Here is a 27,499-nt window from a genome sequence, read left to right as displayed (position 1 = left end):
CCCAACCTGCAGCTTTAGCAGACCTCCCATTAGTATATTAGTCCTCTCCAGTTTTGGTGCAAGCCATCTCTTCTATACTGATTCCACCCAACCTCCCTGAAAGGGAGCCCAATGATTCAAAAATCTGAAGCCCTCCCTCTTACACCAACTTCTTAGCCACGTGTTAAACTGTATGATCTTATTTCTGGCCTCACTAGCACATGGCATGGGTAGCAATCTTGAGATCACAACCTTGGACTTCCTGTCCTTTAACTTAGCACCTAGTTCTCTGAACTCATTTTGCAGAACTTCATCCCTCTCCCTACCTGTGTCATTGGTACCTATGTGGAGCATGATCTCTTACTACTCAAGCATGCTGAGGACTCAATCTGAGATGTCTCGGAACCTGGCAGTTGAGAAGCAAAATATCATCCAGGATTCTTGTTTTTTTTTTCCTCCACAGTACCTCCTTTTTGTTTCCTTAACTATTGAATCCTCTATTACCACAGTTCGCCTCTTCAAGTCAAGTCAAGTCACTTTTTATTGTCATTTCAACCATAACTGCTGGTACAGTACATAATAAAAATGAGACAACATTTTTCAGGACCATGGTGCTACATGAACCATACAAAAGCTATGCTGAAATACGTAAAAAAAAAAACAACACAAAACTACACTAGACTACAGATCTACCCAGGACTGCATAAAGTGCATAAAACAGTGCAGGCATTACAATAAATAATAAACAAGACAATATGCACAGTAGAGGGCAGTAGGCTGGTGTCAGTCCAGGCTCTGGGCATTGAGGAGTCTGATGACTTGGGGGAAGAAACTGTTACATAGTCTGGTCGTGAGAGCACGAATACTTCGGTGCCTTTTGCCAGGTGGCCGGAGGGAGAAGAGTTCGTATGAGGGGTGAGTAGGGTCCTTCATAATGCTGTTTGCTTTATGGATACAGCGTGTGGTGTAAGTGTCTCTAATGGCGGGAAGAGAGACCCCAATGATCTCTTCTACCCTTTCTCTCCTGAACCACTGAGGCAGAATCAGTGACAGAGTCCTGACTGCTGTGACTTTCCTCTGCTATGTCATTCACCCTCCCAACAATAATCAAATTGCTATACTGGTTGTTAAGGGGATTGGCCACAGGGATACTCTCCATAACCCCTTTCACCCTCTTGTCTGTCACCCAGTTCCCTGTGTCCTGCACCTTGGCTATAACTACCTCTGTATATGTCCTGTCTATCACGCCCTCAGCCACTGATTGCTCCGGAGTTCATCCAGTTCCAACTCCACCTCTTTAACACGAAGGGTTGGAGGTTGCAGCGGCATGCATTTCTTGCAGATGATGTTGTCAGGGACACTGGAGGCCTCTCTGCCTTCCCACATCCTGCAAGAGCAGCATTCAACTATCTTACCTGACATCCCTACTGCTCTAACTATGCAATTAGAAAGAAGGAAACAGTAAATAAACTGGAAAAAAATTTATCTTCAGCTTTTCATCTCTCACTCATGACTCTCCTTGTTGAAACCTCGAAGAACTAAAGCCTTAAATACCACTCTAACAATGGCTGATCCAACAAAGACTCCATTTGCCCCTGCCTTATTTTAATCCGTACTTGCTGTAGTCTTGATGGTTGGTGCAGTAGACTTAAAGGAACAGATGGCCTACTCCTCCTATTGCTTATGAACCAATGCTTAGAAATCACAAGTGACGACTATTTCTGATGTAAACTACAGCCAGTAACCAGCTGAATGAAGAGCAGGAGAGCAAAATCAATCTGAGCCAATAGAAGTACAGGTTTTCCACTGTTTTATTCACTACTCACACTTCAACAACAGTGTAGAATTTAGTTGTTACTATTGTTGGGGACTTAATATGAAAACACCCGAAGACAAATCCTAGATTTATGATGCGCAATTATCCCATGCCCACTGAGGAAAATACAGCTCGCACACAGACTTCATTTTTTTTGTTCATTCAGCAGTCTAGCTTGATTATGGATAGTGGATGCTGCACAAGATATTGGTCCTCTGCTGGTGCATCCAACATTGAATAAATACATTCACGATTGATAGCATATAACATCACAGGCAGTATAATTTGAGTGTCAAGCACCAGTTATAGTCAAGCTGAAATGATTACTGTCAGCCTGTACTACTTAAAGGGAAAATATGTTGTTGAGGGATAGTTGGATACAGATATTTTCTGTGGGGCTCATCCTGAAAACATGGAAAAATACCAGATGAGACTGAGTTTAAATGTTTTGTAGGTGAAAGAACAATGAGGATTCTGCATCTGTGGGTCGCCAATAGGCCCTTGAAACACTTCTGAAGAGTAGAAGTGGGAAACTATGGAGATTTGTTTTGAGTTCTATCCTGAGACCATAAGGCATAGGGGCTCACTCTGTCTGCTCTGCCACTCAATCACTCCTGAGCTCTTATCCCTCTCAACCCCATTCTCTTGCCTTCATCCCATAACCTTAGATGCCCTGATAAATCAAGAACCTATCAACCTCTACTTTAAATATACCTAGTGATTTGGCCTCCCCAGCCTTCTGTGGCAATGACATGCACAGATTCACCACCGTCTGGCTGAAGAAATTGCTCCACATCTCTGTTCTAAAGAGACGTCATTCTATTATGAGCTGTGGCCTCTGATCCTAGGCTCCCCCACTATAGGAAACATCCACTCTATTGAAGTCTTTCAATATTCAATAGGTTTCAATGAGATCCCCCCCCCCCACCCTCATTCTATTCCAGGAAATACAGGCCCAGAGCTATTAAATGCTTCTCATACAATATGCTAACCCTTTCATTCAAGGGACCATTCTCGTGTACTTCCTCTAGACTCTCTCGAATACCAGCACTTCTTTTCTTAGATAAAGGGCCTAAAACTGCCTACAGTACTTCACGTGCAGACTGACCAGTGCCTTAAAAAGTCTCAGCATCACATCCTTGATCTGAAATTCTAGACCTCTCAAAATGAATGCTAACATTGCATTTACCTCCCTTACACCAAGCCAAACTGCAATTTAACCTTAGGGAATCTTGCCAAATCTCTTTGCACCTCTAACTTCTGAATCTTATCCCTGTTTAGAAAATAGTCAATGTCTTTATTCTTTCTACCTAAGTGCGTGACTATATACTATCCTACACTATATTCCATTTACGGCTTCTTTGCGCATTCTCCCAATCTGTTCAAGTCCTTCTGCAGACTCCCTGCTTCCTCAACACTACCCACTCCTCCACCTATCTTTGTATTTTCTGCAAACTTCACCACAAAGCCATCAATTCCTTCATCCAAATCATTGATATAAAACGTGAAACAAGGTGGTCCCAACACTGACCCCTGGTGAACACCACTAGTCACTGGCAGCCCGCTAGAAAAGCCCCTTTTATTCCCACTCTTTGCCTCCTGCCAGTCAGCCAATCTTTTATCCATGCTAGAATCTTTGCTGTAATACCCCGGGCTCTTCGCTTGTTTAGCAGTCTCATGTGCGGTACCTAGTAAAAGGCCTTCTGAAAATCCAAGTAAGCAAGGTCCATTGATTCTCCTTTATCTACCTGGTCTGTTATTTCTTCAAAGAATTCCAACAGATTTGGCAGTTAGGATTTCCTTTGAGGGAAACCATGCTGACTGACCTATTTTATCACATTCCTCGAAACCTCATCCTTAATTATGTGCACTCTAACATCTTCCCAAACTCTGAAGTTAGGCAAGCTGGCCTATCATTTCCTGTCTTTTACTTCCCTCCCTTCTTAAAGAGTAGAGTGATAGTTTCAATTGTCCATTCCTCTCGAACCATTCCCAATTCGAGGGACCTGGAAACAGTGCCGCAAGGAGTTTAATGACCTCAAACATGAGTGAAGTAATAGAATTCATCTTCATCGGCCATGTCTGAATAACTGCACCATATGCTCCGATCCTGGTTGATTCATCATATTCACTTCTTGCCAATGATCAACAACTACAAAGTAGCTAATATCTGTATTTTTATATTATAGCTAATATCTATACTTTTATATCTATATACTTTTATATTAGCTACTTTATAGTTCACCTCATAGATTTAGCTTAACTGGAAACTTGAAATGGACTTTTTTTTTTCCCTTAAACTCACTTGTAATCCTGATCTGTGCCCACGCTTCCTCCGAGGTTTTCTCCTTGGGCACTTCCACCCACAGACTGTGTTGTTTCTGTTGGTTTTAAGCAGCGATAATTCATTTAAACACATTAAGATATTTTTGTTGACTGTACTGGCCTTGGAAGCAGTTGGCTTTTTAGCTGTAACAGGTTGAAACGGGAATATTTAATTGTATCCATTGAGAGTACTGCTGTTACTCGAGTCACGCCTAGGCATCTCAGAAAGGCAGCGTCCATTATTAAGGATCTCCAGCACCCAGGGCATGCCCTTTTCTCACTGTTACCATCAGGTAGGAGATACAGAAGCCTGAAGGCACACACTCAGCGATTCAGGAACAGCTTCTTCCCCTCTGCCATCCAATTCCTAAATGGACATTGAAGCTTTGGACACTATCTCACTTATTTTAATATACAGTATTCCTGTTTTTGCACGTTTTATAAAAATCTATTTACTTGTTTATTTATTATTATGTTTTATTTTATTTATTATTGATTTTTTCTTTCTCTGCCAGATTATGTATTGCATTGAACTGCTGCTGCTAAGTTAACAAATTTCACGTCACGTGCCAGTGATAATAAACCTGATTCTGATTCTGACTTGCTCACACTCACTGTACAACATTTACTGATACTCTTCCCTCTCTTCCCTCTCACACAAAGTGGTGTACAACCAGTTGCACCAAGTACTAACAGACATATGAACGGCACGCCAAACCATTTTAATGTCCACAGAGGAGTTATTGCTACATTGTAGGAACAGCTACTCCTGATGCCTGTAGCAGGAGAGACGCCATTGAAGGACATTTTCCTTCCAGCTGTATCAACAAGGCCTCTGTTACAATTCGTCCCTCAGATTCTGACTATTCCTAATTGACAAATCTAAGCAAAAGAAGAAGGAGAGATAAAATAGGAAACATTAGATCACTTATCCTGAAATAAACTGTTAAAAAGTAATCAAGAACCTGTCATAATGGATGTGGTAACTGAGCACTAGGAATAATCCTTATAAAATGATGACACTTACAAAATGGAGTTATAAAGAGAAAATCATGTTTGGCAAATTTAATTAAATTATTTTGAGGATGTAACAAAGTGGTTAATTGGTGGAAGTGTAAATGTAGAACGTAGACACAAGATATTTTGCAGATGCTGAAAATCTAGAGTAACACACACAAAATGCTGAAGGAACTCAGCAGACTGCATTTATGGAAAGGAGTAAATAGTCGATGTTTTGGGCCAAGACTCTTCACCAGTCCTACTGAAGGGTCTCGGCCTGAATGTTGACTCTATTCATTTCCGTAGATGCTGCCTGACCTGCTGAGTTCTTCCAGCATTCTGTGTGTGTTACTCCAAATGTAGAATGTATACACTTTTAAAAGCCATTCAATGAAATTCCAGAGCAAGGTTGCAAAACTACAGTGATTGATTTGGTCATGTGCTTCCCATTGCAAACCTTAGGAAAGTCTGGACGAAGAAGTTGGCTGGCGCAGTGGGAGAGAAGTGGGCCGGATGAGAACTAGTGATCTTAGACCCAACCTGCACCTGAGGTCACATAAGGTATTGTGTAATTAGTGGGAGATCTTGGGCATCAAGGGATCAGTGAATTGGGAGCTTGGGCTTATCAAAGGGTAGGGAGTAACTGATAAATGGACATCAGATTTCTGAATGTTCCATGAGCCCATGAAAACTACCTCATTAATCCTTCTTTGGTGCTATTTATTTTGTAATTTATGGTTATTTTTATGTCTTTGCCCTGTACTGTTGACACAAATCAACAGATTTCATGACATATAAGTGTGTGATAATAAATTGGATTCTGATATGCATTTGGCTTCTTGGATCAGTAACAAACTCAAACATAAACCCATACTCACATATTAACCCAAACTGAGTGAATTATTTATTACCTGGAAATGCATACCCTGGCAGAAGCATAAATGTGCTATGTAGCAGCACAAGCATGTTATAGTCTTGTCAGTGAAATATATTCCATTTCAGAGGCAAAGTACTACATGTCAGCACAGCCAAGAGCACATTTTGATCTCAGCATAAAATTTCCCCCTTTATCAAAGCTTCAAATTAAAATGCTTTTTTAGCTGAGAGGTTTTGATTTATTGGTGAATCCACTATGGCTCCTCTTTCCCTGAATTTGTGAAGAGAACAATAAGAATGATTGTAACAGGATCCAGAGAATAATGGCTTATCATGATTTGTAATGCTGCTGTATCTTCTGAGAAGTAAATTGAACAATTTTGATCAGGACACGGGAATGCATTTTACTTCTGGTTTCAGCAAATAAAATGCATTCACAGGAATGGAAACAATTCAGTTGTAATTCTCAATGACTTACAATATTAAATGATATGGTTGACTACAATAACAGACTTGGAAAAAACCCTCAAGGTTGAATTTGTTGTCTGTTATCAAACTAAAGTGGTATTGAAGTTACCTTTTACTTCAGGTTAACTTTAGTTAAATTCTTTTCTTGGTTAAGTACGATAAATGTTACTGTGCCCTTCCAATGAAAATAATCTACGATCCTATGAAAGCAAAAGTTTCTGTTCTAGCTGAGACTGCATTTCTTATTAGTATATACAGAATATACATAAAAAATAGGACCAGGGAAAGACAAATCAAGCACGTTGAGTCTGTGCTACGATTTATCAGAATAATAGCTGCCCTATTTTACTGCACAATCTCATATCCTTTCATTCCTTTACTATCCAGAAATCTAGTGATGGTTATTTTGAATGAATTCCAGGAATGAACTTACACAGCCCACCAGAATAGAGGATTCCAAAGATACAGCAGTCTCTGTATGAAAATATTTCTGCTCCTCTCTGCACAACCTTCCCCTCATTCAGAAATCAGAACCCTTATCCTAGATTACTTGACAAGGAAAACATGCACCCCACATCCACACTCTCCTGTAAGAATTTTGAAAGTTTTATTGAAATGTCCTCTCTTTTTTCCTAAAATCTTAAGAGTACAAGTCTAACTCACCCAATCTCATCTCATATAGCAACCCTGCAAGCCTTCCTCACACTCCCACCCCCACACCCCCCCCCACTCCCCACCCACGGCTTCCCCATTTCTCAGTTCTTGAAGTGGACCAGTATTATTAGCCTTCATTGCATTCTGGAAGTCTAGCTCATGCCTAAAACATAGAAGTATTTATGCCTCATTGCTTCAAATGTGAACTTTAAATTAGTTCTTTAACATTCAGTATAATAACTGGTGTTAACTAGTCTCCACTGAATTTCACTTTCTTCCTTGAGGAAAGAACTCATTCAATAAGTAATTGTATAAGTACAACAAAACATGAACCAAAACCAATTACAGTTGCAAGTGACCCCCATGTTATGGGGGAGCTGATTCCTTGAAAATGGTCCATATTGTAATTTGAAACCTTATCATCTGGATGCCCATCATGAAATGCAAGTTGAAACAATATTGCTTATTTTTTTCACATAAATTACATGGAAGTGAATTTTTAATCCATATCCCTTATTTTTTGTGTGATTTGTGAATTCCTCAAGCATGAATTTCCTTTACCTAAACGACACTTAACACAGGAGTTGCACGTAATTGCTTTAAAGAATGAAACAATACATGTACTAATTCCATAGTTGTACATTCCCGGGAGGAAAATGTATTGACAGGGAGCAGCTTTTTAGGAGACTGAATATTGTTATAGATGTATGATAGGAACACATCAATAAATGTCCTCATTGTTCAGTGAGGAAAGAAACAAGATTAAAATTTCAAGACCTGCTGTGTTAGATAATCATGCCTGAGTGGTATTTTGAGCTGCCAGCATGAGTTGCCTGTAGTTAACTTTTGGAGGAAATTTTAACTTTTAGGTAAATTTTGCTGAAAGCCTGATTTCAAACTATTTTCTGATTTATGCACTCATTGTTTAGGAGATTTCCAGTAACTGTAGATGGACTTTATATAAGCTGTAAAATCTTTTGGGACAACTTGCCTGAATTGTTAATGGACAGTCTAGTAACACAATTCCAGTCTACCGTCCTTCTGTCTCTCAATGTTTGTAGCTCCCTTATCTCTATGTTTGAAGGACGTGAGTTCATGAATACATGCAATCATCAAGGCTGATGTCAGCATAGCGCTGAGGGAATGCTGCACTCAAAAGTGCTATCTTCCAACTGAGATGATAATCTGTGGTCCCAAGTGTTCTCATGGTTGGGCACAAAAGGTCCCATGATGATATTCTGAAGGAGTGAACCACCCCATATATCCTTCCAGATATTTATGCCTCATTCAATGCAGCTGAAAAAGATTATCAGGCTAAAATAACATTATTGCATTTGGAGCTTGCAGTGTACAAATTAAAGGTTGGGCTTTCCATATTTATAATATTGACTAGGCTTCAAAAGTATCTCACTGTTTATAAAATACTCTGAAATGAGCAGGTGCTGTGAAATGTATGGTTAATTGCAATGCTATTTCTTTGGTTTAATCTTCCTCCTCCTTTCCCTTTTTTTAAACAGATTATGTTTTTATTTTGGAAGATGTTTACTTGTGCAGAGTTAATGAGCACAAATTGCAAGAAATACACAGATCTTGAAAAATGTATTGATTAAAAAAATCTGTACAAGTAAGCATATCGTGAATGAATAGTGGGCATGATCACTTCTGAGCTCCACTGACGGGGACACAACGTGGGATTCAGCGACCCAAGCAATGGGGAAAAAAGATGCACTAGCATCTAACAGGAAAATCCACAATGTATTCGGTAACTAGCTAAGGGATCTCAGCACGTTCACTGAGCATGTGGGGGAATCCATTTCCAGCCTGAGTAGTGGCAATTTGCTTGGCTCCAACAGTGTGCTTCTTTTTTTGAGAGCATATTGAGGATTGCTGAAGACAACCTTCACAGCTGGAATCTTCATTTGGAGGCTTAACATTCGACTTGTAATCATGTATAATATTCTAATTGAAAAATTAATAATTTATTTATCCAATTATTGCTAACAGAGTTTGCATCTATTTGAATTCATAAAATAAATTGTTATGTTATTAACTTTTAACAACTTCAGGATAACTGGCTATAGGCAAGCATCCACAATACAAACTGAAGGAGCAATACACAATAAAGGAAAATGCTCACTATACACATTAGAATTCTGCTTTATCACAGATGATGTTAGCTGCCACAACTCTTATCATTGCAGCATATTCTACTTGATTGAATATTCAATATTATACACGCTTAGGTTTCTGGAATGCACCTGCAGATGAGAATTAATTTGGGACTATTCCAATCATTATAAGTTCATTGTTACTTTTAACAAATGCTCTTATAAAATTGCCATATATTGGCACACTATAACGTTTAGTTTGCCAAGATACTTTCTGGATGACTGATTGGCAATTAAATTGAATACAATTGGAAAGTTGAGGTGTTCAGTAATAGGAACAAAACATCTGCTACTTTCCATTAAATTATTTCCTGGCAAGTTGGTGCTTTCAAGGATCCAAAAGATTGATTTTACGAGATACATGCACTACCTTTGTCAACAGATAGCTACTCACACATCCCTACAACGATGCACATTACAAATTCCTGTTATCCTACTATTTTTTTTATTTGAAGACAGAAATATATAGTCAGGATTTATAATCAGATTCAGACATTTCCAGGTTTAAAATGTTGAATTTCATTTCATCAGATGAATAACAAAGTAATGTTTGTGGTCTGGGTTAGCTCAATAAACAGTGTTGATCATTGAAGTATTTTGGGAAAACCGTGCATGCCAATTGATTCAGGTTATGTCATTTCCAGTAGTACAATAGTTTTTTTTTAATTTATGGGGCATGTTTAAATTAGCAAAGAAATGTTCCATGATGCATCAACAAGAATCCAGTGATCCTTCTAAGAGGTATTAGAGGAGGTGATCTAAAGCTTGGTCAAAAAATGTAATTTTAAGTTGTGTCTGTAAGGAAAACAATAAGGTAGGAACACAGAGGGAATTCCAAATCTTAAGATATTGAGAGCTGAAGGAAGCCAGTTTTGTGTCGGTTGCATTTGGGGCTGCCTGGGTGGATAGAATTGGAAGAGTGCAGATGGCTCTGAGTATTGTTGGACAGAGAAAGACTATGGAAGTAGGAAGGAGCAAGACCATAAGGCCAAATACATAGAAACATAATAAAAGAAACATGGTAAGCATAACTCACTTAATTAATACTTTGATGCATTTACAGAAAAACTTGATTAAGGCTGAACTCTGAAAATAAATAAGTAGTCAGCCCTAAGGCCTCTTATACTTGCTCTAATATTCAATTAGATCATTATTTTTTTTTTAAATTTTGCCTCAACTCTGCTTTAATCAAACTGAGTTGATGCAAAAAAAAAATTAGGGAAATTAAGATATCTCTATAATCCTTAATTTCCCCATGTTACAAAAATTAATCCCCCTCATCTTAGAATATAAATTAGTGGTTTTTCCCTCACAGTTCTGGCAGTGGAGAATTTCAAAAAGTCATAACCATCTGGGGGCAGAAATAACTCCTTGTTCAGTTTGAATGGTGACTACTAATTCTGAAACCATGAGATGATTCCTCTCATGATGGGAAACTTTCTATAAAGCCTTCTATGAATTAGAATCAGGTTTAATATCACCGGCATATGTCATGAAATTTGTTAAATTTGTGGCAGTAGTACAATGAAATACACAATGATGAAGAGAAGAAGACAATTACAGTAAATTACAGTTTTTTCTGAATCATTGAGTGTGTGTGTGCCTTCAAGGCTTCTGTACCTCCTTCCTGATGGTAGCAATGAGGATAGGGCATGTTCTGGGTGGTGGAGGTCCTTAATGATGGATGCTGCCTTTCTGAGACACCCCTCCTTGAAGATGTCCTGGATACTACAGAGGCTAATGCCAATGATGGAGCTGGTTAACTTTACACCTCTACAGCTTACTTCAATCCTGTGCAGTAGCCCCTGCATACCAGAGTAAGATAAAGCTCTTTTACCTTAAGCTCTCGATTCAATTCCGGTTCATTGCACAACACCCAATCTAGAATAGCTGATCCCCCAGTGGACTCAACCACAAGCTGCTCTAAAAAGGCATTCTAGAAATTCCCCATCTTGGAATCCAGCACCAATATGATTTTCCCAATCTAGCTGCATATTGAAATCCCCATGTAACATTGCCCTTTTGGCATGCATTTTCTATCTCCCATTGTAATTTAAAGCAACATCCTTGGGGTTCTGTATACAACTCCCAGCATGGTCTTTTTACCTTGCAGTTCCTTAGCTCTATCCAGAATGATTCCACACCTTCCAACCCTATGTAAACTCTTTCTAATGAATTGATTTCACTTTTTACAAACAGAGCAACGTCACACCCTCTGCCTTCCTGCCTATCCCATCAATACAATGTGTATCCTTGGACATTAAGCTCACAGCTAAAATCTTTCATCCATGATTCAGTGATGCCAAACTGCAACTGCAACTATGCTGCAAGTTCATTTACTTTATTCCACACACAGCACACATTCAAATTCAACACCTTATGTCCTGTATTCATCCTATTTGATCATCACCTGGAATTCACCACATCAGTAACAGATTACCCAGACAAAAGAGATTAACTATTTATTCAATGACATATAATTTCACTCCATTACAGACATATCCTCTGCTCTATTCTTTGAACCCCCCCACCATCTATCCTGTTACTTAAACACAAGATTCTGTGGATGCTGGAAATCTTAAGCAACACACACAAAATTTTGGAGGAACTCAGCATACCTGATAGCGTCAATGGGAGATCATAAACAGTTGACGTTTTGGTTGACATCCTTCATTAGAATCATCCTAACTTATTGTTTTTTTTAGTTCTGATGAAGGGTCTTTGACCCAGATAGTCTGTGAGTCGATACCATCTGGGTTGGTCGGTACCATCTGAGGGGAATAATGCTCACAGTGATTTTTAGCAAGGTATACATCCCTAGAGTTAGAAAATATGTGATAGAATTGCACCAGTGGTAGCTTCATTATTTCAAATCAGCAATCACTTTTTGTATATATTCCATATTAACCTCAGTACAGCAGAAAATGTTACCCCACCCCCCCAAAACGTAAAAAAAACCTCATTTGGGGAGATTCCTGGAGTTTTATCAATGTCATGATATTTTCCATATTGTTGTATCAAATCATAACAATCTTAAGCTTTTGTCATAGCATATGGAATTACAGTACAATAATTCAAATGTGGGGTTCCGCACGGCCATAACCTAGGCCCTATTTGGTTGTAAAATGAATTATATTTAATCAAAGACTGCTTTCCATACTTTGTCCTCCATACTTTCATAACCTATTAATAACCATAATAATTTTCCAAAGCTTCCACATCTTCATCTGAACTTCCCACACTCTCTGAAGTGGATGCCTCATTCTCACAGTCTGCCAGTCTACACGTGTCAGTACACCTGAGGCCATTTGCAACACACATACATCTTGGCAAACCGTCGCTGTAAGAATAGATGGAGAAGTGAGTCAGTTTACAAAAATCTGATTTATTTGATGTGTACAGTGAAACAATATTCCAAAATATAAGAGACATCTTGGGAATCAAAGTTAGCAGTGAAAACATCAATAATTTCAGATATGCAGATGACACTGTGTTAATTGCAAGTACGGAGGAAGAACTACAAAACTTAATTGATATAGTTGTTGAAGAAAGTGCAAAAATGGGTTTATCTATCAATTGCAAAAGACAGAATGTATGGTGATATCCAAAAAGAAGGAGAATCCTATCTACAGGCTGAGAATAAACGGGGAAGACATAAAACAAGTACAGAACTTTTGCTACTTAGGAAGCTGGGTAACATCAGATGGCAGGTGTGACATGGACATCAAAAGAAGAATAGGGATGGCAAAAGACACCTTTACGACAATGAAGAGTATACTGACCAACACTAAACTAGGCTTGACAACCCGCCTCAGAGTACTGAAATGTTACGTTTATCCAGTTATATTATATGGCTCAGAATGTTGGACGGTATCTAGTAACATGAGGAAACGAATTGAAGCAGCAGAGATGTGGTTTTTGAGGAACATGCAAAGAATATCATGGTCAAAACAAATATCTAACGAGTATGTCATGAACAGAGCAAACACAAAAAGAGAAATAAGGTATGAGATCATGAAAAGGCAACATAACTTCATTGGACATGTGATTAAGAAAGAGGAGTTAGAATACACGGTAATTATGGGAAAGATTGAAGGAAAGAAAGCAAGAAGAAGACCAAGACAAATGATGATGGAGACAGCAGGCAGGGAACTGAAAATGAATACCAATGAATTGATCCACTTGACCCAAAACAGGAGTATGTGGGCCATGGCAGTCAAAGCTCAAACTGGGCACGGCACCTGATGATGATGATGATGATGATGATGATGATACATCTTGGAAGTGAACATTTTTCTGGACAGTTACAGGCCAGTAGATCCAGGATGGCATCGGGTGCTGGCTGGCCTTCCATCCAGTGCACCACCAACTGTTCAGCTTCCTCTTCTCTCTCCACCTTCCGTCCTCTGCCAACAGGGCTTGGCACTTGTGGGTCCTTCTCCAAACATCATCTCCGTATACCAGCCTGGTAGTTGGCTCACTGTGCATGTGTTGTTAACCAGTCCTTGCATGAAGGGAGTTGATGACTTTCGATTTCACCTTTTTAGCACAGAAAAGGTGATACTTGAGCTGATTGACCTTGATGGTTGATGCTTTTGGGGCATACAGGAGACATGTAAATGCCTCCAGTTTGTCCATCAGTTCTGGGGAGAGGTCCCATTCCTGACTCAGCTCTAAGAATGTATCCTGAGTTTCCCTGTTGTTGGTCAGAAGCTTTAGGGCACTTGTCTTCCCTTTGCCTGCCAAAGTGCTTACAGTGTCACATCCTGTATATGCGTGCAACCCGATGAGAGCCCTACAAACCTCTATGCCAACAGTGGCAGCAACCTTCCTGATGTCTACAAGCCTTGTATGGGTTCTAATGCCACACTTTTGGAACAATGGGGCCTCAATCTTGACACAAAATGCTAAAAACATGATAAAGACATCTGTGTCCTCTGAGCAGATCACTACAGATTGGTATCCCTCTCTTGTGGCATGGGCAGCATGGAGAAGTAGGCGGCCATCTGCTTCTTGTTGACACTAAAGAGCTGACACCTCCTCACTGTCTTGAGATGTGATTCTGTGACATTTGTCATTCACAGTGGCATACAAAAACTTTGCCCTGTACTCCGCCTTCCTCCATTCATGAACTATGAAGATGATGAGACTATTTTTAGAACCATAGAAACTACAGCACAGAAACAGGCCTTCTGGCCCTTCTTGGCTGTGCCGAACCATTTTCTGCCTAGTCCCACTGACCTGCACACGGACCATATCCCTCCATACACCTCCCATCCGTGTATCTGTCCAATTTATTCTTAAATGTTAAAAAAGAACCCGCATTTACCACCTCATCTGGCAGCTCATTCCATACTCCCACCACTCTCTGTGTGAAGAGGCTCCCCCTAATGTTCCCTTTAAACTTTTCCCCCCTCACCCTTAACCCATGTCCTCTGGTTTTTTTCTCCCCTTGCCTCAGTGGAAAAAGCCTGCTTGCATTCACTCTATCTATACCCATCATAATTTTATATACCTCTATCAAATCTCCCCTCATTCTTCTACGCTCCAGGGAATAAAGTCCTAACCTATTCAACCTTTCTCTGTAGCTGAGTTTCTCAAGTCCCGGCAACATCCTTGTAAACCTTCTCTGCACTCTTTCAACCTTATTTATATCCTTCCTGTAACTTGGTGACCAAAACTGAACACAATACTCCAGATTCGGCCTCACCAATGCCTTATACAACCTCATCATAACATTCCAGCTCTTATACTCAATACTTTGATTAATAAAGGCCAATGTACCAAAAGCTCTCTTTACGACCCTATCTACCTGTGACGACACTTTTAAGGAATTTTGTATCTGTATTCCCAGATCCCTCTGTTCCACTGCACTGCTCAGTGCCTTACCATTAACCCTGTATGTTCTACGTTGGTTTGTCCTTCCAACGTGCAATACCTCACACTTGTCAGTATTAAACTCCATCTGCCATTTTTCAGCCCGTTTTTCCAGATGGTCCAAGTCCCTCTGCAGGCTCTGAAAACCTTCCTCACTGTCTACTACACCTCCAATCTTTGTATCATCAGCAAACTTACTGATTCAATTTACCACATTATCATCCAGATCATTGATATAGATGACAAATAACAATGGACCCAGCACTGATCCCTGTGGCACACCACTAGTCACAGGCCTCCACTCAGAGAAGCAATTCTCTACCACCACTCTCTGGCTTATTCCATCGAGCCAATGTCTAATTCAATTTACCACCTCTCCATGCATACCTAGCGACTGAATTTTCCTAACTAACCTCCCATGTGGGACCTTGTCAAAGGCCTTACTGAAGTCCATGTAGACAATATCCACTGCCTTCCATTTATCCACTTTCCTGGTAACCTCCTCGAAAAACTCCAACAGATTGGTCAAACATGACCTACCACGCACAAAGCCATGTTGACTCTCCCTAATAAGCCCCTGTCTATCCAAATGCTTGTAGATTCTGTCTCTTAGTACTCCCTCCAATAACTTACCTACTACTGACGTTAAACTCACCGGCCTATAATTTCCCGGATTACTTTTCGATCCTTTTTTAAACAACGGAACAACATGAGCCACTCTCCAATCCTCCGGCACTTCACCCGTAGACAGCGACATTTTAAATATTTCTGCCAGGGCCCCCGCAATTTCAACACTAGTCTCCTTCAAGGTCCGAGGGAACACCCTGTCAGGTCCCGGGGATTTATCCACTTTAATTTTCCTCAAGACAGCAAGCACCTCCTCCTTTTCAATCTGTACAGTTTCCATGGTCTCACTACTTGATTCCCTCAATTCCATAGATTTCATGCCAGCTTCCTTAGTAAATACAGACGCAAAAAACATATTTAAGATCTCCCCCATTTCCTTTGGTTCCGCACAAAGCCGACCACTCTGATCTTCAAGAGGACCAATTTTATCCCTTACAATCCTTTTGCTCTTAATATACTTGTAATAGCTCTTTGGATTATCCTTCACTTTGACTGCCAAGGCAACCTCATGTCTTCTTTTTGCCCTACTGATTTATTTCTTAAGTATTTTCTTGCATTTCTTATACTCCTCAAGCACCCGATTTACTCCCTGTTTCCTATACATTTCATACAACTCCCTCTTCTTCTTTATCAGAGTTGCAATATCCCTTGAGAACCAAGGTTCCTTATTCCTATTCAATTTTCCTTTAATCCTGACAGGGACATACAAACTCTGTACTCTCAAAATTTCCCCTTTGAAGGCTTCCCACCTACCAATCACATCTTTGCCAGAGAACAACCTGTCCCAATCCACGCTTTTTAGATCCTTTCTCATTTCTTCAAATTTGGCCGCCTTCCAGTTCAGAACCTCAACCCTAGGACCAGATCTATCCTTGTCCATGATCAAATTGAAACTAACGGTGTTATGATCACTGGAACCAAAGTGCTCTCCTACACAGACTTCTGTCACTTGCCCTAACTCGTTTCCTAACAGGAGATCCAATATTGCATCCCCTCTAGTTGGTACCTCTATATATTGATTTAGAAAACTTTCCTGAACACATTTTACAAACTCTAAACCATCTAGACCCCTAACAGTATGGGAGTCCCAATCAATGTATGGAAAATTAAAATCCCCTACCACCACAACTTTATGTTTCCTGCAGTTGCCTGCTATCTCTCTGCAGATTTGCTCTTCCAAGTCTCGTTGACTATTGGGTGGTCTGTAATACAATCCCACTAATGTGGCCATACCTTTCCTGTTTCTCAGCTCCACCCATAAGGACTCAGTAGACAAGCCCTCTAATCTGTCCTGCCTGAGCACTCTGTAATATTTTCCCTAACAAGCAATGCTACTCCCCCACCTTTCATTCCTCTGCCTCTGATTTTGGTCAGGAAGCTCCTCCACTGCCTCCCCATCTGTGTGCCTGTGATACCTTGCAACTCATGACCAGTCTCTTCACCCCATGGAGACCTTTCACTATTCTTGATAGAATTCTCCTTGTATGTGTCAAACAAAACATCTATTCTGCTATTCTGACTGCCTTCCCTCAGAGCTATACCCAGAATTGTTGTGGCAACATCTCTGAACGTAACTTGATCATCTTTCACTCTTTGGACCAAGTTCATTCCATCAATCACTGTAGCAGAGTTTCCTGGGAGTTGCTCTTCTACTGCTACATTTTTCTGCAAGGTTGTGGCTAAAGTAGCTTTATTTGTCTTTCTCAGCAATCCTTCTGGCGTAGGCAGGGCCCAGGGCAATGGCCCAAGGAGATGAGAAAGGTCATCCTCCATATGCAGTCTGCGCCCTTGTGCCATCACTATGATGTGTCCAAACAAAGACCTGTCTGCTTCCAAGATGATCATCCTCCCATTTGATTTCAGTTCTTTCTTCTTACACATATCACTGAATGTTTTCAGCTTGTTGGTTTTCACTGGGTCATGGAATTTCTTTGCTGGTGGGTCTTCCTCTAGTCTCTCATCCTTAAAGGTTGCATAGCATTGCTCATCATTCTCAAATGCCTTCATCAGGTCAGAGGCAATGTCCTTGGGGGCTGCCTTTGCTGTAGAGATGCTAATGAGGTCCCAATTCTCTGCAAATGGGTTGACCCATTCATGTATGAGGCTAACCACTGCTGAAGCTGCTTCCTCATCTTTCTGGATTCTTCGCCACTGAAGCTCCGCATGACAAAGCTCTGATTTGTTGCCTTGCACCATCTCCCTTAACTGTCCCAGGAATGCACTGTGGTGCTCAGCTGTTATGTAGTAACGCTTGATAGCTCCAGCATTCAGGCTGAACCATAATGTGCCTCCAGGAGTCTGTGTGTCTTTGTTCACTGTGGCTTCAATAGCCTGGTCCACAGGGATCTACCCAAAGGCTTGTCACTTGACAGCTGCACTGAGAATTGGCCTGTCTTGAAGGCTTCATACACAGAAGGATTCTTCTCTGGGAGGTTCATCATCTGAGCAAAGTAAGGGGACAGGTACCTGGCATAATTCATCTTATCATAGGCAAAGCACCATGGGATCATGGTTCTTATAGCATGGAGGTGCAACTCCCAGTCCCCCTCACAGAAATCTACCACCGCTGCCATGCTATCACATATTTTCTAGCACTAGGGGTGTATACCTTGCCAAAAATCACTATAAGAATTATTCCCCCCAGATGGTACTGGTGGCCCAAATTTGGGGTCCTGGCTCATGGACTAAGAACAGTTTTGTGTTTCTTTTTCCACTGATGCTGCATAACTGGTTTGAGTTAACCCAATTTCAAATCAGATTGATATTTTTGCGCAGACATGACTCACCCATCTTTTTCTCAACATAGAAATAAAGTCAATTGCTCAATACAAGAGGACATGGCTTTAAGTTAAGGGGTGGGAAGTTCAAGTGGGATATTAGAGGAAGGTTTTTTACTCAGAGAGTGGTTGGTGCATGGAATGCACTGCCTGAGTCAGTGGTGGAGGCAGATACACTCGTGAAGTTTAAGACACAACTGGACAGACATATGGAGGAATTTAAGGTGGGGGTTTATATGGGAGGCAGGGTTTGAGGGTCAGCACAACATTGTGGGCTGAAGGGCCTGTACTGTGCTGCACTATTCTATGTTCTATGTTCTATGTTTTATGGCATGATTATACTTGAATTCCAGTATTCACATAAGGCACATGGATCTTAATGATAAGAAAAATGTCTTGGAACTCCCAATTGTTGCCCACAAGTGCACTCCTATAATGAGAACGTATTTATATATGTTTACATTAAATTTCCAAGATATAAAATTTGAAGATAATACATACCCATAAAAAAAGGGAAAATGATACAATTGTAGTGATATTTTTTACAATGAAAAAATGGCATTTATTATGCAGATCCATAATTTAGCCCTTTCCTTTCAGCTTTCCAGCATTTAAAAATATTTTTGTTTTAAAATACCATAAAAAGAGAGACTGGATGAACTGGGCTTGTACTCGTTGGAATTTAGAAGATTGAGGGGGGATCTCATTGAAACGTATAAGATCCTAAAGGGATTGGACAGGCTAGATGCAGGAAGATTATTCCCGATGTTGGGGAGGTCCAGAACGAGGGGCCACAGTTTGAGGATAGAGGGGAAGCCTTTTAGGACGAGATTAGGAAAAACTTCTTCACACAGAGAGTGGTGAATCTGTGGAATTCTCTGCCACAGGAAACAGTTGAGGCCAGTTCATTGGCTATATTTAAGAGGGAGTTAGATACGGCCCTTGTGGCTATGGGGGTCAGGGGGTATGGAGGGAAGGCTGGGGCGGGGTTCTGAGTTGGATGATCAGCCATGATCATAATGAATGGCGGTGCAGGCTCGAAGGGCCGAATGGCCTACTCCTGCACCTATTTTCTATGTTTCTATGTAAAATACCTCAGGAATCTTTAATTAATTCACTCAATTATTTTTGTTTCCTTATGAATATGATTAAGCTCTGGTTGCATACCATTGTTTAATCAACCAATGTTATCATTTACTAGAAATACTCTTGTGCTTATCATTTTTGACTATTGTACCAGTGAAGAGTGAGGAGACTCCCAAGGGAATAAAAAAGATAAATTTTCATTTGTGTGAGAGTATAAAACAGGTGACAGTAAATCTATAAATCATTTTATACACTCAATGGCTACTTCATTATGTACACCTTACTAAAGCAAATATCTAATCAACCAATCACGTGGTAGCAGCTTAATGCATAAATGCATATAGACATGATCCAGAGTTTCAGTTTTTGTTCAGCCTAAATATCAGAATGGGGAAAAAAATGTGAGGTTGACCTTGGAATGATTGTCGGTGACAGATGGAGTGGTTTAATATTTCAGAATCTGCTGATCTCCTGTGATTTTTTTTCACACATAGTCTCAAGAGTAGTGTTTCCCAACCTTTTAGCCCAATGCCCCTCTAAAGCATCTTTATACTTGTTAATGCCTCTCTTAGGCACAATATACTTTCCGGCAGACCATTAGAGTAAAAACATGTCTAGCATATGCTAACATGAAAAAAATTATTCTGTTTTAAACTTTTATTTGTCTTTAAACCTAGCTTAGACAGTACCTGTGCACTGCACGACTGCTTCAATATCAATGTGATCCTTGAACTTAATGGTTTTTAGCAAGAGCTTAAATATCTGGTTCAAGTTATGACAGCAATAGCCTTAAGTCGCCATGCATAACAATGTCCAAGAGATTTCTGTTTTGTGAGTACATCTTTCACTGCACTGAAGCCTTTTTCAACAAGGTAGGAGGATGGAAATCCAATGAAGAGCAGTTTGGCTCTTCTCCAAAGACCAGGAAACTTCATATGACTGTGTAGCCACACACTACAAAAGCCAACATTTTTAAAAAGCATGTTTTCTTCTTTATCATTCTGAATTTTAATCATTTCTTCTTGCAAGCTCTCTTCCTGTTCTTCCATCTTGCAAAGAAATGGGTTGATTACCCAATGTGGAATTTCCAGATTGTTCAAATCCTTGAATCGATTCTAAAAATCCTTCTTCAGTGACAGCAGGTGCAAGCAATACTCTTGCAAATCACTGCCTATGAAAGAGAATACATACCTTCCATGCAAGGAAACTATGAGGACATTCTTCTTCCAACGTTTTGCTCTTATATTTCCAATTTTCTGATAAAACTGGACAGTGCATTTTTATCTTGGACTAAATTGAAATTCTCACCCTGCAATTTCATATTTATATTGTTCAGTTTGTCATACAGATCAGCTAGTTATCCCACATCTCCATGTAAAAGTTCGATCGTGTAACCCAAGTTCTTGTCGAATCCGAACAAAAAAAATCAAACACAGTGTCAGAAAGATCAAAGAAATATTTTAAGCAGCTGCCTTTTGACAGCCAATACACCTCAGTGTGAGGAAGCAAGCATTCAAACTCTTCATCATTACCTTAGCATAACTGGTGAAATATTCTGCTATTTAATAGATGAGGTTTAATTTTGTGGATGGCAGATATTATAAGAATCATGCTTGAAAAAAGTCACTGGCTGAGGTTTTTCCACACACAGTCTCTGGAGTTTACAGAGAATGGTATAATACTAAAAAACATCTGCTGAGCGGTAGTTCTACAGGTTGCTAATGAGAGAGGTCAGAGGAGAATGGCCAAACTGGTTCACGATGACAGGAAGGTGACAGTAACTCAAATAACCATGCGTTACAACATTGGTGTGCAAAAGAGCATCTTTCAACTCACAACACATCAAACTGTGAAGTGAATGGGCGATAGGAACAGAAGACCACAAACAAACACTCAGTGCATAGGGTACTCAGGGCATCCTCAGTGTCCTTCGCCCAGGATACCTAATAAGAGTGGCTATTGAGTGTACCTCATCCCTCCATTGTTTCCTTTTGATGTCAATAATATTAAAGAATGAAAATGGAAAAGTATAATTTCCAATTAATCATTTTATTCTGAATCTATCCCATAGACATACTTTTCGAGCAGATATTTAAAGCAATGTTGCTTTCTAATTGTATTTTCAGATACTCATAGAGTACTACAGCACAGAAACAGGGACCATAGGCTCCATACCTCCGCCATTCATGTACCTGTCCAACTTTCCTTTAAATGTTTAAATCAAACTTGCATCCACCACTTCCACTGGCAGCTCATTCCACAGTCTCTCCACCCTTTAAGTGAAGCAGTTTTCCCCCTTCATGTTCCCTTTAAACACACATTGGGCACGTAGCCAAGTGTTTAAGGTGTTCGTCTAGTTTTCTCAAGGTCACTAGTTTGAGCCTCAGCTGTGGCAGCGTGTTTGTGCCCTTGAGCAAGGCACTTAATCACACATTGCTCTAGTCTGTGCGAGGAGTGGCGCCCCACACAGACTTCCAATCTACACCTTGTAAGGCATGAAAGTGTCCGACACAGGCCTCTCATGGTCTGAGTCGACGTCCCCCCCCGTTCCCTTTAAAAATTCTATCTTTCTCCCTTAACCCGTGAGCTCTAGTTCTAATCTCACCCAATCTCAATGCTAAAAGTCTGCCTACATTTCCCTATGCGTCTCTGCCCTTCATAATTTTGTTAACTTTGCAGAAGGCGTACAATGCAATACATGAAAAATATAAGCAAACTGAATCTTTTTAAATATTTAAGTTAAAATCAGTAGTGCAAAAACATTTTTTTTAAAGTTGTCGGGTAATGTTCATGGGTTCAATATCTACTTAGAAATCAGATGGCAGAGGGGAAGAAGCTGTTCCTGAATTGCTGATTTTTTTTCCTTCTGCACCTCCTCCCTGATGGTAAAAATGAGAAGAGGGCATGTCCTGGCTGGTGAGGGGTCCTTAATGATGGACACCACCTTCCTAATTTTACTAATTTCTGCCACTTAATTCTATCTTGTGCAGTAGCACCTTTCCCCATACCCATCCCATACCAGACAGTGATGCATCCAGTCAGAATGCTCTCCACGGTACATCTGCAGAAATTGTTATGTGTTTTAGGTGACAAGCCAAATCTCCGCAAACCGCTGTCCTGTCGCCATTATAGCTGCATCGATATGTTGCACCCAGGTTAGATCCTCAGAGATATTGACACCCAGAAACTTGAAATTGCTCACTCTTCACTTCTGAGCCCCCTGAGGATTGGTTTGTGTTCTCTCGTCTTACCTTCATTCTCCTATGCTCTAGAAAATAAAATCCTAACCTATTTAACCTTTCCGTATAACTCAGGTCCTCAAGTCCTAGAAACATCCATAGAAACCATAGAAAAACTACAGCACAGAAACAGGCCTTTTGGTCCTTCTTGGCTGTGCTGAACCATTTTCTGTCTAGTCCCACTGACCTGCACACGGACCATATCCCTCCATACACCTCCCATCCATGTATCTGTCCAATTTATTCTTAAATGTTAAAAAAGAACCCACATTTACCACCTCATCTGGTAGCACATTCCACACTCCGACCACTCTCTGTGTGAAGAAGCCCCCCTCAATGTTCCCTTTAAACTTTTTCCCCCTCGCCCTTAACCCATGTCGTCTGGTTTTTACTCCCCTTGCCTCAGTGGAAAAAGCCTGCTTGCATTCGCTCTATCTCTACCCATCATAATTTTATATACCTCTATCAAATCCCCCCTCATTCTTCTATGCTCTAGGGAATAAAGTCCTAACCTATGCAACCTTTCTCTGTAACTGAGTTTCTCAAGTCCCGGCAACATCCTCGTAAACCTTCTCTGCACTCTTTCAACCTTATTAATATCCTTCCTGTAATTTGGTGACCAAAACTGAACACAATACTCCAGATTCGGCCTCACCAATGCCTTATACAACCTCATCATAACATTCCAACTCTTATACTCAATACTTTGATTAATAAAGGCCAATGTACCAAGAGCTCTCTTTACAAACCTATCTACCTGTGATGCCACTTTTAGGGAATTATGTATCTGTATTCCCAGATCCCTCTGTTCTATTGCACTCCTCAGTGCCTTAACCATTTACCCTGTATGTTCTACCTTGGTTTGTCCTTCCAAAGTGCAATATCTCACACTTGTCTGTATTGAACTCCATCTGCCATTTTTCAGCCCATTTTTCCAGCAGGTCCAATTCCCCCTGCAAGCTTTGAAAACCTTCCTCACTGTCTACTACACCTCCAATCTTTGTATCATCAGCAAATTTGCTGATCCAATTTACCACTTTATCATCCAGATCATTGATATAGATGACAAATAACAATGGACCCAGCACTGATCCCTGTGGCACACCACTAGTCACAGGCCTCCACTCTGAGAAACAATCCTCTACCTCCACTCTTTGGCTTCTTCCAATGAGCCAATGTCCAATCCAATTTACCACCTCTCCATGTATACCTAGCAACTAAATTTTCCTAACTAACCTCCCACGCAGGACCTTGTCAAAGGCCTTACTGAAGTCCATGTAGACAACATCCACTGCCTTCCCTTCATCCACTTTCCTGGTAACCTTCTCGAAAAACTCCAGTAGATTGGTCAAACATGACCTACCACGCACAAAGCCATGTTGACTCTCCCTAATAAGTCCCTGTCTATCCAAATGCTTGTAGATTCTGTCTCTTAGTACTCCCTCCAATAACTTACCCACTACCAGCATCAAATTTACCGGCCTATAATTTCCCGGATTACTTTTCGATCCTTTTTTAAACAATAGAACATGAGCCATTCTCCAATCCTCCGGCACCTCACCTGTAGACAGTGACATTTTAAATATTTCTGCCAGGGCCCCTGCAGTTTCAACACCAGTCTCCTTCAAGGTCCAAGGGAATACCCTGTCAGGTCCTGGGGATTTATCCATTTTAATTTGCCTAAAGATAGCAAGCACCTCCTCCTTTTCAATCTGTACGGTTTCTATGATCTCACTACTTGTTTCCCTTAATTCCATAGACTTCATGCCAGTTTCCTTAGTAAATACAGACGCAAAAAACGCATTTAAGACCTCCCTCATTTCTTTTGGTTCCGCACATAGCTGACCACTCTGCTCTTCAAGAGGACCAATTTTATCCCTTACAATCCTTTTACTCTTAATATACCTGTAAAAGCTCTTTGGATTATCTTTCACTTTGACTGCCAAGGCAACTTCATGTCTTCTTTTAGCCCTCCTGCTTTCCTTCTTAAGTATTTTCTTGCACTTTTTATATTCCTCAAGCACCTTATTTACTCCCTGTTTCCTATGCATGTCATACAACTCTCTCTTCTTCTTTATCAGAGTTGCAATATCCCTTGAGAACCAAGGTTCCTTATTCCTATTCACTTTGCCTTTAATCCTGACAGGAACATGCAAGCTCTGTACTCTCAAAATTTCTCCTTTGAGGGCTTCCCACTTACCGATCACATCCTTGTCAGAGAACAACTTGTCCCAATCCATGCTTTTTAGATCTTTTCTCATTTCTTCAAATGTGGCCTTCTTCCAGTTTAGAACTTCAAACCTAGGACCAGATCTATCTTTATCCATGATCAAGTTGAAACTAATGGTGTTATGATCACTGGAACCAAAGTGTTCCCCTACACACACTTCTGTCACTAATTAATCCTTGTTAATTTTCTCTGTGCTCTTTCAATCTTATTGATACCTTTCCTGTAGGTAGGTGACTGGAATTGGACACAATACTCCAAACTAGATATAACCATATAATATATAAAATATAGATATTCTACATTTTTCATTTTCTATAAAATGCGTTGGCAAAGCTCCTTACTCACAATGCAGTCAATATCCACAAATCCCTTAATACGCTGAAATTTACTTAGATACTGCAAGCAAGGTTTTCATAGAGTCAGAGTATTAAATAGCGTAGAAATAAGCCCTTTAACCCAACTTATCCACACAAACTAAGTGCTCTACCTAAGCTAACCCCAGTTGCCTGCATTTGAACATTATTGGCCTTTCCTATCTATGTACCTGTTCTAAAAAGTTGTAGTTATACCCACCTTCATGCTTTCTCTGGCAGCTTATTCCATCTGGCCAATGCCCTGTGTGCAAAATTCTTGCCACTCAGATCCCTTTAATATCTTCTCCCTCTCACCTTCAATTTAGGCTCTCTAATTTTAGGCTTCCTTGTTTTGACAAAAAGACTATGAACTTTTCCGTGCCCCTTTATAATAACCCACAGCTTGTGCTTCCGGGAATGACATCCCAGCCTATCACATGCTCCTATCCTACACTAGTCTTTTGCATGTTTTCTGTACCTTTGCAACCCAATGACAAGCTTTCTATAAGAGTGCACAACTACATCTTGTTGAAGCTCCCCCTCCCCCAAAAAATGTCAGTGTCTCTGGCAATGAATTTGAGTGTCAGATTTCTGTCTGTTATGGTTGACTTAACCTTCACTATTGGGTGAATCCATTAAAACTCCAGAGTTAATAAAAAAATCTCCCAAATTGAAGCCTGCCTCTTTCTGATTTTAAAGGTTTCCTCCAGACACCTTGCTAAAAGGGAATCTGTAGGTAATTATCCCCTTGCATTTTTTGATTTCATTATTGGAGATTCAGTGTCACTCCACTCTGCCACTTTGATATGACCGGCACTTTCATTAATCCGGTCTAACACTATTTAACCTTTATTGGGATCTTTCTCTCTCGTACATCGATCAAACCCCCAGGCTTTGAGGGAGTGTGGGCCGGTAGAGGACTGTAGAGGTTAGGGTTAGAGATAGCGGTAGGGATGGGACATGTAACTAAGGGGCTACAGTTAGAGGTAAGGTTAGGGGATGGAGAGAGATGGAGTCCTGGCAGTGTGGGGGGTGGGGCCTGGCAGGGAGGGAGAAGGGAGCCTGGCTGGGAGGGGGTGGAGTGGCCTGTTTGGGAAGCGATTGTTCTGGAGCAACATTTTGTTGTGCATCTACTTATGGGATAGGGTTCAGTGCCCCTTGTGTTGGTCTGCCTTGGTGGGGATCTGTAATGGGGAATGTATTGGGCTGTATGTGAGAATACCTCCCTGCTCTGTGTAGTTATCAGTGATTCCTTTTGTGCTTGTGTGATGGGAGTCCCTAGTCTGGCGTAAATTAACAGGGAATGTACTGTCCTGTTCTCTGTGCTCTAATTTTCTGGTTTAAGATGGCGCTGGTGAAGCACAGTGACTGTGTGTCAGTAGCAAACAACGCAAACAAAATTACTAATGACTTTATTAGAACATAGAACATAGAAATCTACAGCACATTACAGGCCCTTCAGCCCAAAATGTTGTGCTGGTCATGTAATCGACTCTAGAAATTGCCTAGAATTTCCCTACAGCATAGCCCTCTTATTTTCTAAGCCCCATATACATATCTAAGAGTATCTTAAAAGATCCCATTGTATCCAGCTCTACCACCGTCACCGGCAGTGCATTCCACACACCCATCACTCTTTGTGTGAAAAATTTACCTCTGAAATCCCTTCTGTACCTACTTTCAAGCACCTTAAAACTACACCCGCTTGTGTTAGCCATTTCAACCCTGGGGAAAGCCTTTGACTGTCCACACGATCATTGCCTCTCATCAACTTATACACCTCTATCAGGGCACCTTTTATCCTCCATCACTCCAAGGAAAAAAGGCCAAGTTCTCTCAATCTATCCTCATAAGGCACACTCCCCAATCTAGGCGACATCCTTGTAAATCTCCACTGCATTCTCTATAGTATCCACATCTTTCCTGTAGTGAGGCGACCGGAACCGAACACACTTATCATACTCCCTGTCAGACATCCCACCCTGCAAAAACTCATTTCAGGGAGGTAGCACCATCAATTTGCGG

General features: G+C 40.6%; 1 protein-coding gene across 7 annotated transcripts in view; it reads left to right on the top strand.

The window, feature by feature from the left end:
* sntg1 (syntrophin, gamma 1) overlaps positions 1-27,499 on the top strand; it is a 533,050-nt gene that overhangs the window by 332,184 nt on the left and 173,367 nt on the right. For 2 of the 7 annotated variants that reach the window (XM_072255020.1, XM_072255026.1), the window contains one exon: positions 5,582-5,680. The exons of the other annotated variants lie outside the window; for them this stretch is intronic. The gene's annotated coding sequence lies outside the window, so the exon portion shown is untranslated. The remainder of the gene's footprint in view (positions 1-5,581; positions 5,681-27,499) is intronic. 7 annotated transcript variants of the gene reach the window in all.

The sequence above is a fragment of the Mobula birostris genome, chromosome 1 (assembly GCF_030028105.1).
Source record: "Mobula birostris isolate sMobBir1 chromosome 1, sMobBir1.hap1, whole genome shotgun sequence".
NCBI lineage: Eukaryota > Metazoa > Chordata > Chondrichthyes > Myliobatiformes > Myliobatidae > Mobula > Mobula birostris.
This window is presented reverse-complemented; position numbering and strand designations above follow the sequence as displayed.